The following is a 13,028-nucleotide window of genomic DNA, read 5'->3' as shown; positions in this document are numbered from 1 at the left end:
GAGCTCAGCTTCCCCAGAGACATACCCTACTAGGGAAAGAGAGAGGCAGACTGGGAGTATAGACCAACCAGTCAATGCCCATGTTCAGTGGGGAAGCAATTACAGAAGCCAGATCTTCCACCTTCTGCATCCCACAATGACCCTGGGTCCATGCTCCCAGAGGGATAGAGAATGGGAAAGCTATCAGGGGAGGGGAGGGGATATGGAGATTGGGTGGTGGGAATTGTGTGGAGTTGTACCTCTCCTACCCTATGGTTTTGTTAATTTATCCTTTCTTAAATAAAAAATAAAAAAAATGTTAAAAAAAAGAAAGAAAAATCTAGCATATGAACAAAATTAGAGTGCATCTCTTCCAATACATCTACATTAATTTCCCAGAGTTTCTGTTACAAAGTACCACAAACTATGAGTTTTTAAAATAGTAGAAATTTATTTTCTCCTAGTTCAGTAGGAGAAATCAAACTGTCAGCAAACTGTCAGCAGGGAAATTAAGTCTCTACTTAGCCTCTTTCTAGCTTCTTGTAGTTTTCAGCAGTCCTGGTAGGTTCATCACTCTACTTTTTGCTTCCACAGTCACATGGTCTTTTCTTTGTGTGCCTATTTGTTTGTGTTCAAATATCCTTCTTACAAGGATACGAGCCTTACTGGATTAAAAACGCAATCAGAATTTAGTATGATTTCACTAATTGTATATGCAAAGACCCTATTTTCACAAAAGATCACACATTTAGGTACCATGAGTTTGTTGGTGGGATACAATTTAACTTAGTACATATTAGTGATGAAATAAGAAAATAGAGTAAAATCATACTTGACTAAAAGAAAGCTACAAGATGGATGGTAGACAAAATGTCTGCCCTTCACCGAAGATGTCCACATACAAATCCCTGAAATACATGACTCCCATTTTATATGGATAAAAAGGTCTTTGCTGATGTAATTGACCTGAGGATCTTGAGATGAGGACACTATCCTGAATTATCTGGACACACCCAATATACTCACAATCCAGGATCCCTAGAAGAGGGAGGAAGCTGGGTTAATGGCAAAGGGAGATGGAATGACAGATGCTGAAGTTGAAAGGATGAGCTTTATAGGACTTCTTAATTCCATTTTGGGTGAGGTGCACTTCCTAACAAAGCTACAGAACCTAGATATAGACAAGGGCCCATGGGATAGGGCACATGTGCACATGTATCCATGAGTTAGGGGAAAATATATACCTTAAAGTAAAAGTGCACAATAGTTTGCAGTGATTCAGTAAGTGCAGCAAGCAAGTAGAAAGACCTAAAAAAGGACACCAAAAAAATACTTAATTAGTTTCTATTTAGACCTAGATACCTTCCTCACCTATTCCCTATTTCAATTCCCTCAGTCACTCTAAGTCCAGCTGTGTCAGATTATGTAAGGACTATATAAGCTGGATAAAGGCAAGAGACCAGCACACTTTCATGATGGTCACTACCAAGCCACCCCATCATCCAATGCCCTACTTATGGAATCCTTGGATTCCCCATATAAATATGATGGGCCCAGATTTCTAACAGATCCCTCTCTCCACCATTACTGGTCATCTCCATCAGGAACAACATTAGAAACCCTCTTGTGGGCCTTTACAGGCCCTTGCCCTCAATGTAGAACAACAATGGTAGAAATCAAATAGGGAGAGATAGAGAGGGAGATGGATAGACATTGCAGCAATACTTTACCACTCGCATAGCTTTCTCTCTGTAGGTAGGGGCTGGGGGCCCAAACCTGGGTCCTTGTGCATTGTAACATGCACACTCAACCAGGTGTGCCATCACCTGGCCCCCCAGTGGAATTCTTTAATTTAGTATAAATACTGCTGGAATATATTTATGGAACAATCAAGAAAGAAATAAAGCCAGGGAGACAGTATAATGGTTATACAAAACTAAATCCTGGCCTGAGGATTAGAGCTCTGAGGTTCAATTCCCAGCACTTAGCAATGCTCAGGTAAAATAAAATAAGAATAAAGAAAAAAGAAGATAAAAGGAAAGAATAAGAAAGGGAAGGAGGAAGGGAGGGAGGGAGGGAGGAAAGAAGGAAGGAAGTAATCAAGGAAGGAAGAAGGGAAAGGAAAAAACTGCAAGTCAAATTCTAAAGGGGAGAGATAGGAGGACCCAATGCACTATCACTGAAGAAGTTGGTGAATGGATATGGTGTACAGACACATGTCAGGAGAAGTAAGAAACTATTCAAGGGGGCTAGTGGTAGCACAGTGGGTTAAGCATGCATGGTGCAAAGTGCACCGACTGGTGTAAAGATTCCAGTTCCAGCCTCCAGTTCCCCACCTGCAGGGGGGATCACTTTACAAGTGGTGAAGCAGGTGTCTTTCTCTCTCCCTCTGTCTACCCCTCCTCTTTCGATTTCTTCCTGTCCTATTCAGCAACAATGACAGCAATGTCAACAATAATAGTAACAACAACAATAAACAACAAAAGGGAAAAAACAGCCTCCAGGAGCAGTGGATTTGTAGTGCAGGTACCAAGCCCCAGTGATAACCCTGGAGACACAAAAGAAAGAAAGAAAGAAAGAGAAGAAGGAAGAAAGAAAGGAAGGAAGGAAGAAATTGCATACACGTGAAAACAGTCTTGTCAATCATTATTTTCTTCCAAGAATAATTTAAAAAGTGCTTTCAGACTTCTCCCAAATTCTAAGAGCAAAGTTTGCATTGTTTTATTTTATTTTAAGGGAAATTAAAAAAAATCTTGGTATGGTATGGTATGGTGTGATGTGGTGTGGCGTGGCATGGCGTGGCGTGGCATGTCGTGAAGTGGCATGGGATTATATTGCATTTTATAGAACAGAGAAAGATCAAGAGGGGAAGGAAAGGTAGAAAAAGAGATATCTGCAGTACTGCTTCACCATTTGTGAAGCTTCCCTGATGACAGGTGGGGGACTTGAACCTGTGTCTTTGCACATGTTATGTGTTATTTTATTGAATAGACAGTCAGAAACCGAGAGGAAGAGAGACATCTATAGAGCTGCTTCATCACTTGTCTCTGCAAGGAGGAGCTGGGGTCTTGAACCCGGGGTCATTTTAACATCTTAACATTTTAACATGATTGTGAGTCATCAACTGGTCCCAATTTGCATTGTTTTAAACTACAAGTTTTTGGTAGTTTATTGTAATGACAGCAGAAAGAGAGCTAGGTAGGCTGGCTCATTCGCAAGCTGGAATAACATTTGATTGTGGATGATGGCAAAAAAGTGGTAGAGAAATGGGAATAATTAATACAAGAAAAATGGTACAAGAATGAATATGCACATGGGGCAAATGAACAGAGATAACTGTTGGGCTTCCACTCTGTTAAAAGGCTTTTAGGAAATGATTTAAAGAGACAGGCCAACTGAAGTTTAGGCCTGAAGTTTCAGATAAATAAAGAAACAAAAAGATTTATTTGGGTATGAAAGGTAGCGGTTTCTTAAATTGGTGACAAAATTTAAGATGTACAAATTTAAAACACCCCCAGTGAATTAGAGTCATTGTTTCTTTCATATGGCTTACAACAAAGGCCCTTATTCACTTTGCAAAACAAGAAATTATCTGCGTTGGTTGTATAGTGGTGAGCATAGCTGCCTTCCAAAACAAGAGATTATTGGATAGACCTCTCAGTGTTTTATGTCCTTGAGCAGTCAAGGTCCATTTTGGTTTGGGGAGCTAAGAAATATTTTTGCAGCCAAGTAAAAGTGTGGAGGTGAGATGTCCCCAGTAAAGGACATTTTGTCCATCAGCACAGAAAAGGGTCAGGGCAAAAAAGAAAATTTGGGTATTCCCATAAACTATTGCTATTTAGCCCAGAGATCAGATTTTCTGGGCTAAAAATAAACTCTGTGCTAGCCAGCTCATTTTATCATGACCTCTGACTTCTTCAGAAACAGTATTGATGGAACTATTTTTCACAGCCATCTCAAAATTAAGAGATGAATCATCCAAATAAAAAATAAAAGATGAGATTCCCCTCTCCCATTCCCCACCCCTGCCTCAGAGAACTTCAAAGCCATTTAAAAATAAGCTTTTTATTTGAAAAGGAAATTGTGATTCCTACAAGTTTCTTTGAACACTTGATTAATTTTTTAAGAGGAACACTATTTTAAAAGGCAGGAAAGATATTAGGATAGGATCCCCAGACATATTTATTTATTTATTTTTATTAATAAAAACAACATTTATCATCCTGGGATGGATCTATGAAGTTGAAATCCACATAGATGAGATCAGAACTTCTGAAACTCGGCTATTTATGTTTTTGTTGTTCATGTGTGCCTGTTAGAGTCTTGAAAAACAAAAAAACAAACTCAGGTCACAAATCCTGATATCCTGATGTAACTGGTTAAGAGACAGGGCTAGATAGGGCCTAGAGTTCCTTGAAAATATAAAAATATAATTATAATTCCTTAATTTTAATGAGGTGATCATACTTATGATTACCTTAATGTTAACAAAATTATGTATAATTTCACAATTATCGTAACAAAATTTAATTATGAGTACTTCAGTAAATTGAATTCTTTCGGTAGTTTTCACTGGGTGAATATTTATTATGTACTAATTATGCAACCTTACTTTTAAAACAACTCCAGTTCAGTAGGAGAGTGAAGTATATGAAACCAAAAATAAAATAAAATAAAATAATAATAATTCTCAGGGCCTGGTATGCACACCTAATTGAGCATACGTATTACAACGTGCTCGAACCCTGGTCCCCACCTGCAGGGGGAAAGCTTTGCAAGTGGTGAAGCAGTACTGCAGGTGTTTCTCTGTCTCTCTCCCTATCACCCTCTTGATTTCTGGCTGTCTCTAATAAATAAAGAGAAAAAAAATTTTAAAGTGGGAGTCGGGCTGTAGCACAGTGGGTTAAGCGCAGGTGGCGCAAAGCACAAGGACCGGCATAAGAATCCCGGTTCGAACCCCGGCTCCCCACCTGCAGGGGAGTTGCTTCACAGGTGGTGAAGCAGGTCTGCAGGTGTCTTTCTCTCCTCTTCTCTGTCTTCCCCTCCTCTCTCCATTTCTCTCTGTCCTATCCAACAACGACAACAACAATAATAACTACAACAATAAAACAACAAGGGCAACAAAAGGGAATAAATAAATAAAATAAATATTAAAAAAAATTTAAAAAGTAATAATTTTCATTCTGTGTGGCATGTACCAGCATAGTTTTATTTTTAAATTAGATAGTGTAGAGGGAGAAGAAAGTAAAGTGGCACATGATTTGATGTAGAGGTAAAAAGAAGGCTCAGGTCTTTGCTGAGTTTCAAAAGCTGAATTTATCAGACTCCCCCTCTCCCCCCCCAAAAAAAAGGAATTTCTAGACGCAGGGAAAGAATATGTAAACCACAAACATGAGATGGCATGTTCAAACACTGCTGGTTGGAATTGCTGGAGGTAGCATTTGGAGCTGTATTAGGGACTGGGAATTGTCAGAAGTGTCAGAAAGAAAGGAGAAGTGAGCTAGAAGTTAGGTTGGCCTCAAGAACAGATGGGGGAGGGAGTTGGGCTGTAGTGCAGCGGGTTAAGCGGGTTAAGCGCACATGGCGCAAAGCACAAGGACCAGGGTAAGGATCCCAGTCCGAGCCCTGGCTCCCCACCTGCAGGGAAGTTGCTTCACAAGCGGTGAAGCAGTTCTGCTGGTGTCTTTCTCTCCCCCTTTCTATCTTCCCTCTGCTTTCTCCATTTCTCTCTGTCCTATGCAACAACAACAATAAAACAAAAAGGGCAACAAAAGGGAATAAATAAAATAAATATTAAAAAAAGAAGAAGAACAGATGGCGGACTTTCAACCATTCAAATTTCCAGACTTGAAAGGCAACTCCTGGAGCCCATGGACAGCAATGTCTAAGAGCCAGGACATGATCAGACTTGTTTTATTGCAGTATTCCTCTGACTACTTCAGGGAAGATGAGTCTGGAGGGAGTGAGAAAGCATATGGTATGGAACTAGATTAGAAAACTATTGCCAAGCCCTAGCAGAAGACTTGATTGTAAACTGTGAAGAGAGGAAAGGAAAGATCTAAACTTTATGGTGAAGGCAGAATGAACAAGATGTACCCTGGGGTTGATAGATACAAAGGAGAGAAGAGAACTAGGTAATCAAAGATACTTCCAGGTGTTTTTTAATTATTGATTTAATAATGATCAACAAGACCATGGGATAAGAGGGGTACAATTCCCACCACCAGAGTTCTGTATCCCATCTCCTCCACTGGAAGCTTTCCTGTTCCTTATCTTCTTGGGAGCATGGACCCAAGATCATTATGGGGTGCAGAAGGTGGGAGGTCTGGCTTCTATAATTGCTTCTCCACAGGACATGGGTGTTGACAGGTCAATCGATATTCCCAGCCTGTTTCTGTATTTCCCTAGTGGGGCTGGTCTCTGGAGAGGTGGGATTCCAGGATACATTGGTGAGATCCTCTGCCCAAGGAAGTCAGGTTGGTGTCATAGTAGCATCTGCAACTTGGTAGCTCACTAAACAGAATTCCTTCTAGCTTCATCATTTTTTTTAAGAAGCAACATCTTTATTCTTTTATACTCCACATAACCCTAATATTTAATTCTATTTTAAATTTATTTTATTAGAGGCATTCATGGTTTACAGAAGGTCAGAACGGCTTCTGACAGCCATCGAAGAACAATGTATCTGATAGAATCAGTCAGGCAGAAACATATTTTCATACTTAGTTTGACAATATGTAAAATGAATCATCTTCTGTTAAATATACATTTTTATTAGTGATTTAATAGTGGTTTACTAGGCTATAAGATAATAGGGGTATAATTCCATACCACTCCCACCACCAAAGTTCTGTGTCCCCACCCCTCCAAGGAAAGATAACCATCACAGTTCTCCCTATGTGAGAGATATTGGTTGAATATATACATATATATATATTTTCCATGCTCATGTTTTTCAATTCTCTATATTACACTGATGAATGAAATCATTCTGTAGTTGTCCTTCATAGTCTTACTTACTTCACTAGTCATAATCACTGCCAGCCTCATCCCCAAATAAATCATCTTTAAATAGGCCATACCTGCCTCAAATGTGTGGATAGGGGCAAGGAGTGTGTGTGAGTAGGTATTCAGGATTGAATATTGGAAAGAAATAGTGATTTTTGCGTTACTTTAATTGTGGTAAAATACAGATAACATAAATTGACCATGTAATTATTTTTCAATATATAATACAATATTTAAAAATATTTTATTTTATTACTTAATATAAGAGAGAAAGAGTGAACAATGGAGGATTACTCTAGCACATGAGATGCTGGAGATCAAACTCAGGGACTCATGCTTGAGAATCCAACATTTTATCCATTGTACCACCTCCCAGACCACTAAGTGGTTTTATTTGTTTGTTTTTGTTTTTTCCCTCAAGGACAGTTCAGCTCTAGCTTAGGGGTTGAATGTGGGATATTTAATGCCTCAAGTGTCAACATCTTCCCACTTCAGCTGGGGAGCCAGGGGTTCGAACTGGCATCCTTACACCAGTCCTTAAGCTTCGCACCATGTGCACTTAATCCGCTGCGCTACTGCCTGGCCTTGGGTTGATCTTTATCTTTGCAAGACTAAAATGGCAACAATAACATATATTTAACTTCCCAGAAAATAGGACAAAAATTAGTGATAAATTGTTAGAGAAACTTTCTTTTTTAATTTTAACTGCCAAAGTTTACCCAGAGAAAAAGACATATTATTGGCTACTGCCTGCAGTTCTACAGGACAAAGTCTTTGAATATTAAAAAACTAGACTAAATATCCCAGTAATAAGGATGTCCTGAATTCAACCAGTGGTGTGAGTATAATATCCTCACTGTTGTTTTTTTCCTTCACCTGGCCTCGCCCCTCCCCTCCCTTCCCCTCCCCTCCCTTCCCCTCCCCTCCTCTCCCCATCTTTTCTTTTCTTCTTTTATCTCTACCAGAGAGCATTGCTCAGCTCTGGCTTATGCTGATGTGGGAGATTAAACCTGGAACCTCAGAACCTCAGGCATGAATCTCTTTGCATAGTCATTATGTTAACTACCTACACCCATGCTTGTTTTCGAGCATGAGGCAGAGCATAAAAGCAATCACAGTATTGAAAAGCTTCCTTCAACTTAGTAACAGCTGGACTGATAACTGGGTCTCTAAAACACCCAGCAAAACAGTGTACTAGTCAAATGAACTATTTTGGTGGTTCAATTTCTTATTTTTAATATAACAAATATTTTAGGCAAGATTGCTATATATATGCACTCTCACATCCTCTTTCAAATACATGGAGTGGGCTAGGCCAGGTCATGGTGCACACATTACAGTGCACAAGGACCCAGGTTCAAGCCCTTGCTCCCAACTTGCAGAGGGAAAGCTTCACATGGTAAAGCAGTGCTGCAGATGTCTCTCCCTATCTCCCTTCTCCCTGAATTTCTTTCTGTTATGTCAAATAAAATAAAGTTTAAAAAAAAAACACAAATACATTGATACTCTGAACATTAAATATCTAAAGAGATGAAAAGAGGAATATAACATGGTGTTGAAAACACATGAATTTCAAACTTAGGATCCATGATTCTGTAGTTTTCCTTGTTTTGTGACAGGTCCATTATTTTTCCGTTGGCCTCACTAAAGAGGTGTCTGAAATTAATATATTTAGGTTCATATTGCACCTTCCACAAAAATTGTGTGATTATGTGTTTATTACTAAAGTTCTCTGGACATGTTTTCTCATATGTAAGTCAAAAAAATGTTTTTAATTTTAGGGAGTTATTATACAGAACTGTTGTTTTCGACGGGTTAGGTTGTTTTCGCCGGGCTGGCTTCATGGGCAGGTAACAGACGACCAGGGACTCATAGTTGAGCTGTAGGCAGTATCTCTTTATTCATGCAGGACGCAGCACAATCTAAGCCGAGCTAAGCTAAACTCAAGGTAAAGTACAGTACAACGCACAATGCTGTCTTTATATATACTTGCCAAGTAGGGTGGAAACAGGATGTGACATAGAGAGGGTGGAGAGAAAAGTGACTGGCGAAAATCAGAGTGTAACAAAGAGGGGGCAGATTAGGCGAGAATCCTATCACTGAACCACAAATGCCCTGGAGGGAGGGAGGAACTTGTTAACAGTGGTTATGTAAATAGAATAGTGTTAAGCAGGGGGGATTTAAACCAAATGAAACAGAAGGGGTCTCATGCATACCAACACAGAACCAGTACAGTATATAAAACTTTGGGGGAGGGAGTCGGCCTGTAGCGCAGCGGGTTAAGCGCAGGTGGCGCAAAGCACAAGGACCGGCCTAAGATCCTGGTTCGAACCCCGGCTCCCCACCTGCAGGGGAGTCGCTTCACAGGCGGTGAAGTAGGTCTGCAGGTGTCTATCTTTCTCTCCTCCTCTCTGTCTTCCCTCCTCTCTCCATTTCTCTCTGTCCTATCCAACAATGACAACAACAATAATAACTACAACAATAAAACAACAAGGGCAACAAAAGGGAATAAGTAAACAAAATAAATATTTAAAAAAAAAACTTTGGGGGGCTGGGACAACAGCATACATAATGGTTATGCAAAAGACTTTCATGCTTGAGACTCTGAAGTCTCCAGTTCAATCCTCAGTACCATCATAAGCCAGTGCTCTGGCCTTTCTAATACTTAAACTTTATTTAAACTTTAGTTTAAGGCCAAGTGTGAAATGAATGTAACTAAATATCCCAAGTCAGAATTACCTGGAAAGTCTATTTTTTTGCACAATGTCTCCCTTCCAGACAGAAATTCCAAAACTCTCTTGTCTCCTGATTCATGTAAAATCAGTTTGTCTTTCTCTCCATAACAGTGTTGCATCTCCTTGAATATTTATGGTTTTAGTGCATGCTAGTTCATTGAGGATTTCTAAGGAGTCAGTATTGCTTTTATATATGCTTTATTATTTATGCACTCAACCTGTGGATTCACTGACACATACCAGAGTCACATATATTTTCCTAGTTGTGCATCAAAGACCATTTCTTATTGTTTGGATCATAATATAAACACAAGCTATAAACTTTTATTAATTTGACTTCAATTTTTTCCAGTCACAAAGTTTTTTCAATCAAGACTTGGGGTCAGAAGATGCTTATTTCAAAATGACAATCTTTATTGTTCAAATTGTTCTTATAGACTCTTATTAGAAATAGTGTGAGCACAGACAAATAACATTTTGATGAATATAGAAAGTAGATATGAAAACATCATACTGTTTTGCTTTGTTTACTGTTACTCCATAACCGTGGACTCCTGGAAGTACCCTTGTTTTGCTAATTTCACAGAAGTTCCCTGGTGCCATTTCTGAATTTTTTTGAAGACCTTCCTCCATTAATCCTCCCTGGTAACATGCTTTGTGATTTTAGGGAAATCATTTTTCACAATTTACTTTTCTCATTTGTAAATGGTACCTATGTTCAGAATACTTCTAAGAATACAGATAATGACTGTAAAAGGCATGGCATAAAATCTGGAATATTATACCCAATATACACTGTATTATTATTTCTTCACACTTCCCACTGTTTCCATGTGCCCTGTAAAAAAATCTCAAAAGTGGGGTCTTCTACAGGTCTAAATGTAATCTACATGAAGTGTACGATATGGAAATTATAATATTTTTCTTTCTTTTTTTTTTTTCTTTTGGCCTTCAGGGATATTGCTGGGGCTTGGTGTCAGCATTATGAATTCATTGCTTCTGGCTGTTATCTTTTTCCATTTTGTTGTATTGTGGGATAGGATAGAAAGAAATTGAGATAAGAGGAGAAGACACAGAGGGGGAGAGAAAGACATCTATAGACCTGCTTCACTGCTTGCGAGGCAACGCTCCTGCAGTTGGGGAGCCTGGGGTTCGAACCGGGATCCTTGTTTCAGTCCTTATACTTCGCATCATGTGTGCTTAACCCCGTGTGCGACTGTCCCTCTCACAAGGTTTTTCTTCTTTTTAAAAAATTTTTATTTATTTTCCCCTTCTTTATTGCCCTTTTTTATTGTTGTTGTAGTTACTATTGTTGTTGTTGTTATTGATGTTGTTGTTAGATAGGAGAGAAAGAAATGGAGAGAGGAGGAGAAGACAGAGGGGGGAGAGAAGGATAGACACCTACAGACCTGCTTCACCGCTTGTGAAGCGATTCCCCTGCAGGTGGAGAGCCGGGGGCTCGAACCCACATGCTTCTTCCCATCCTTGTGCTTTGTGCCATGTGCGCTTAACCCACTGTGCTACCACCCGACTCCCAATGTTTTTCTTCTCTGAAAGAAGATGAGAGATGTAACTCTTCATCTTTTTATATAAGGACTACTTAGAAGTAAACAGTCATATATGGTATTGAATTTGGTGATAGAGATCGCTGAGGACTTATTGTACTGTAACCTATAGATAGCTGAAATTCTGTCCATTTCATATACTAGAGACATGCTTATTACAAATCAAAGTCAGGCACTACTAGGTTCAGTTATTCAGTGATGAATCATATCTATGGGGTTCATATTTTCATAAGAATTCAAGCCTTAAACAAACACAAAAGTTACAAGTGTAATTGTAGTTTATGTTAAGGCTTATGAAATAAAAGACTACAGGCTTTGAAAGAAAATGACATATGGCCCAACATTTAGGTTGGGAACTTGGTTAAATCAGGTTTTTGCAATGAAATTCTTTTATTCTTTGACCTATGGTAGGAATTAGCCAAGAAAAGAATAAGTGCAAAGTGTATTCCAAATGCATCTTAATAAAAGTAGATATTGGGACCAGGTGGTAGCTCAGTGAATTAAGCGCCCATGGTGCAAAGCACAAGGACAGGAGCAAGGATCCCGGTTTGAGCTCCCAGCTCCCCACCTGCAGGGGGGTCGCTTCATAAGTGGTGAAGCAGGTCTGAAGGTGTCTCTTTCTCTTCCCTTCTCTGTCTTCCCCTCCTCTCTCCATCTCTCTCTTTCCTATCCAACAATAATGACATCAATAACAATAATAATAGCCACAACAATAATAAAAAAGGGCAACAAAAGGGAAAAAAATAGCCTCCAGGAGCAGTGGATTCGTGGTGCAGGCACTGAACCCCAGGAATAACCCTGGAGGCAAAAATAAAGACAAAAAGAAAAGAAAAGAAAAGAAAAGAAAAGAAAAGAAAAGTAGATGTTGTTTGAGGAACTATGAGAAAAGAGTGGGCCCTATTGGCAGTAAAAGTAAGCCTGGGATAGCAGTTTGAGTTCCTCCAGTTCCTGTAGAGAGTCATGTTTTTCTTACTTTCTTTTTTGTGGGACTATGTGATAGCTTGGTAGAGCATAGGGGAGCTCTCCCATCCTTGGATGGAGGTCTGGATAGACACCCCGCTTGTAAGTCTCTCTCTTCATAGAGATGAGCCAAGAGGGAAAAAGTCTCCCAGACTAACCTTGCCTTGTTAGTCTCTCAAGCCCACAGAGACCTCAATACTTCCCTCCATTAACTGCAGGCCACATGACCACCTACTTTAAGATTCACTTACTCAAAGTTCACAGAGAGCACACCATATCACACACTCCTAGCAGTGCCCTTTGATGTCCTTAATTTGCTTATCTTCTCTCTATCTTGCCTTAACTGGTTCAACCCCTCTCCTCCCCTCAAAAGCCTTTGGGTAATTAAATGCCTGCATCAGGAGACTAATTATCTTGACCTTTATGTACCTGCATCAATTCTTGTCATACCAGCCCCCTACCATAGGGGCAAGCTGACCTTTAAGAAACCTGTAATTTCTGACATATTTGAATAATGTTCTTTGTTTGGTTTTCTACTTAAACTTTGCCCACCTGCTAATAAATGAGACTTGAGACCTGAGATCTGAGCATGCTGCAGGTCTCCCCGGTGTCTTTACTTTGTGTCGCACTTAACGCGAGCGAGAAAGAACCAGTCCATTACCTTTCTTCTGGAGATCACCCGGCCAGAGACCCTGACATTTTTTCTCCTTCCTTCCTTCCTTTTTTCCACCTTCTCTTCCTCCCTCTTCTTTTGATTAACACACACACACACACACACACA

Source organism: Erinaceus europaeus, chromosome 8 (genome assembly GCF_950295315.1).
Source record: "Erinaceus europaeus chromosome 8, mEriEur2.1, whole genome shotgun sequence".
Taxonomy (NCBI): Eukaryota; Metazoa; Chordata; class Mammalia; order Eulipotyphla; family Erinaceidae; genus Erinaceus; species Erinaceus europaeus.
The sequence above is the reverse complement of the archived record's forward strand: the minus strand, read 5'-3'. Positions refer to the sequence as shown.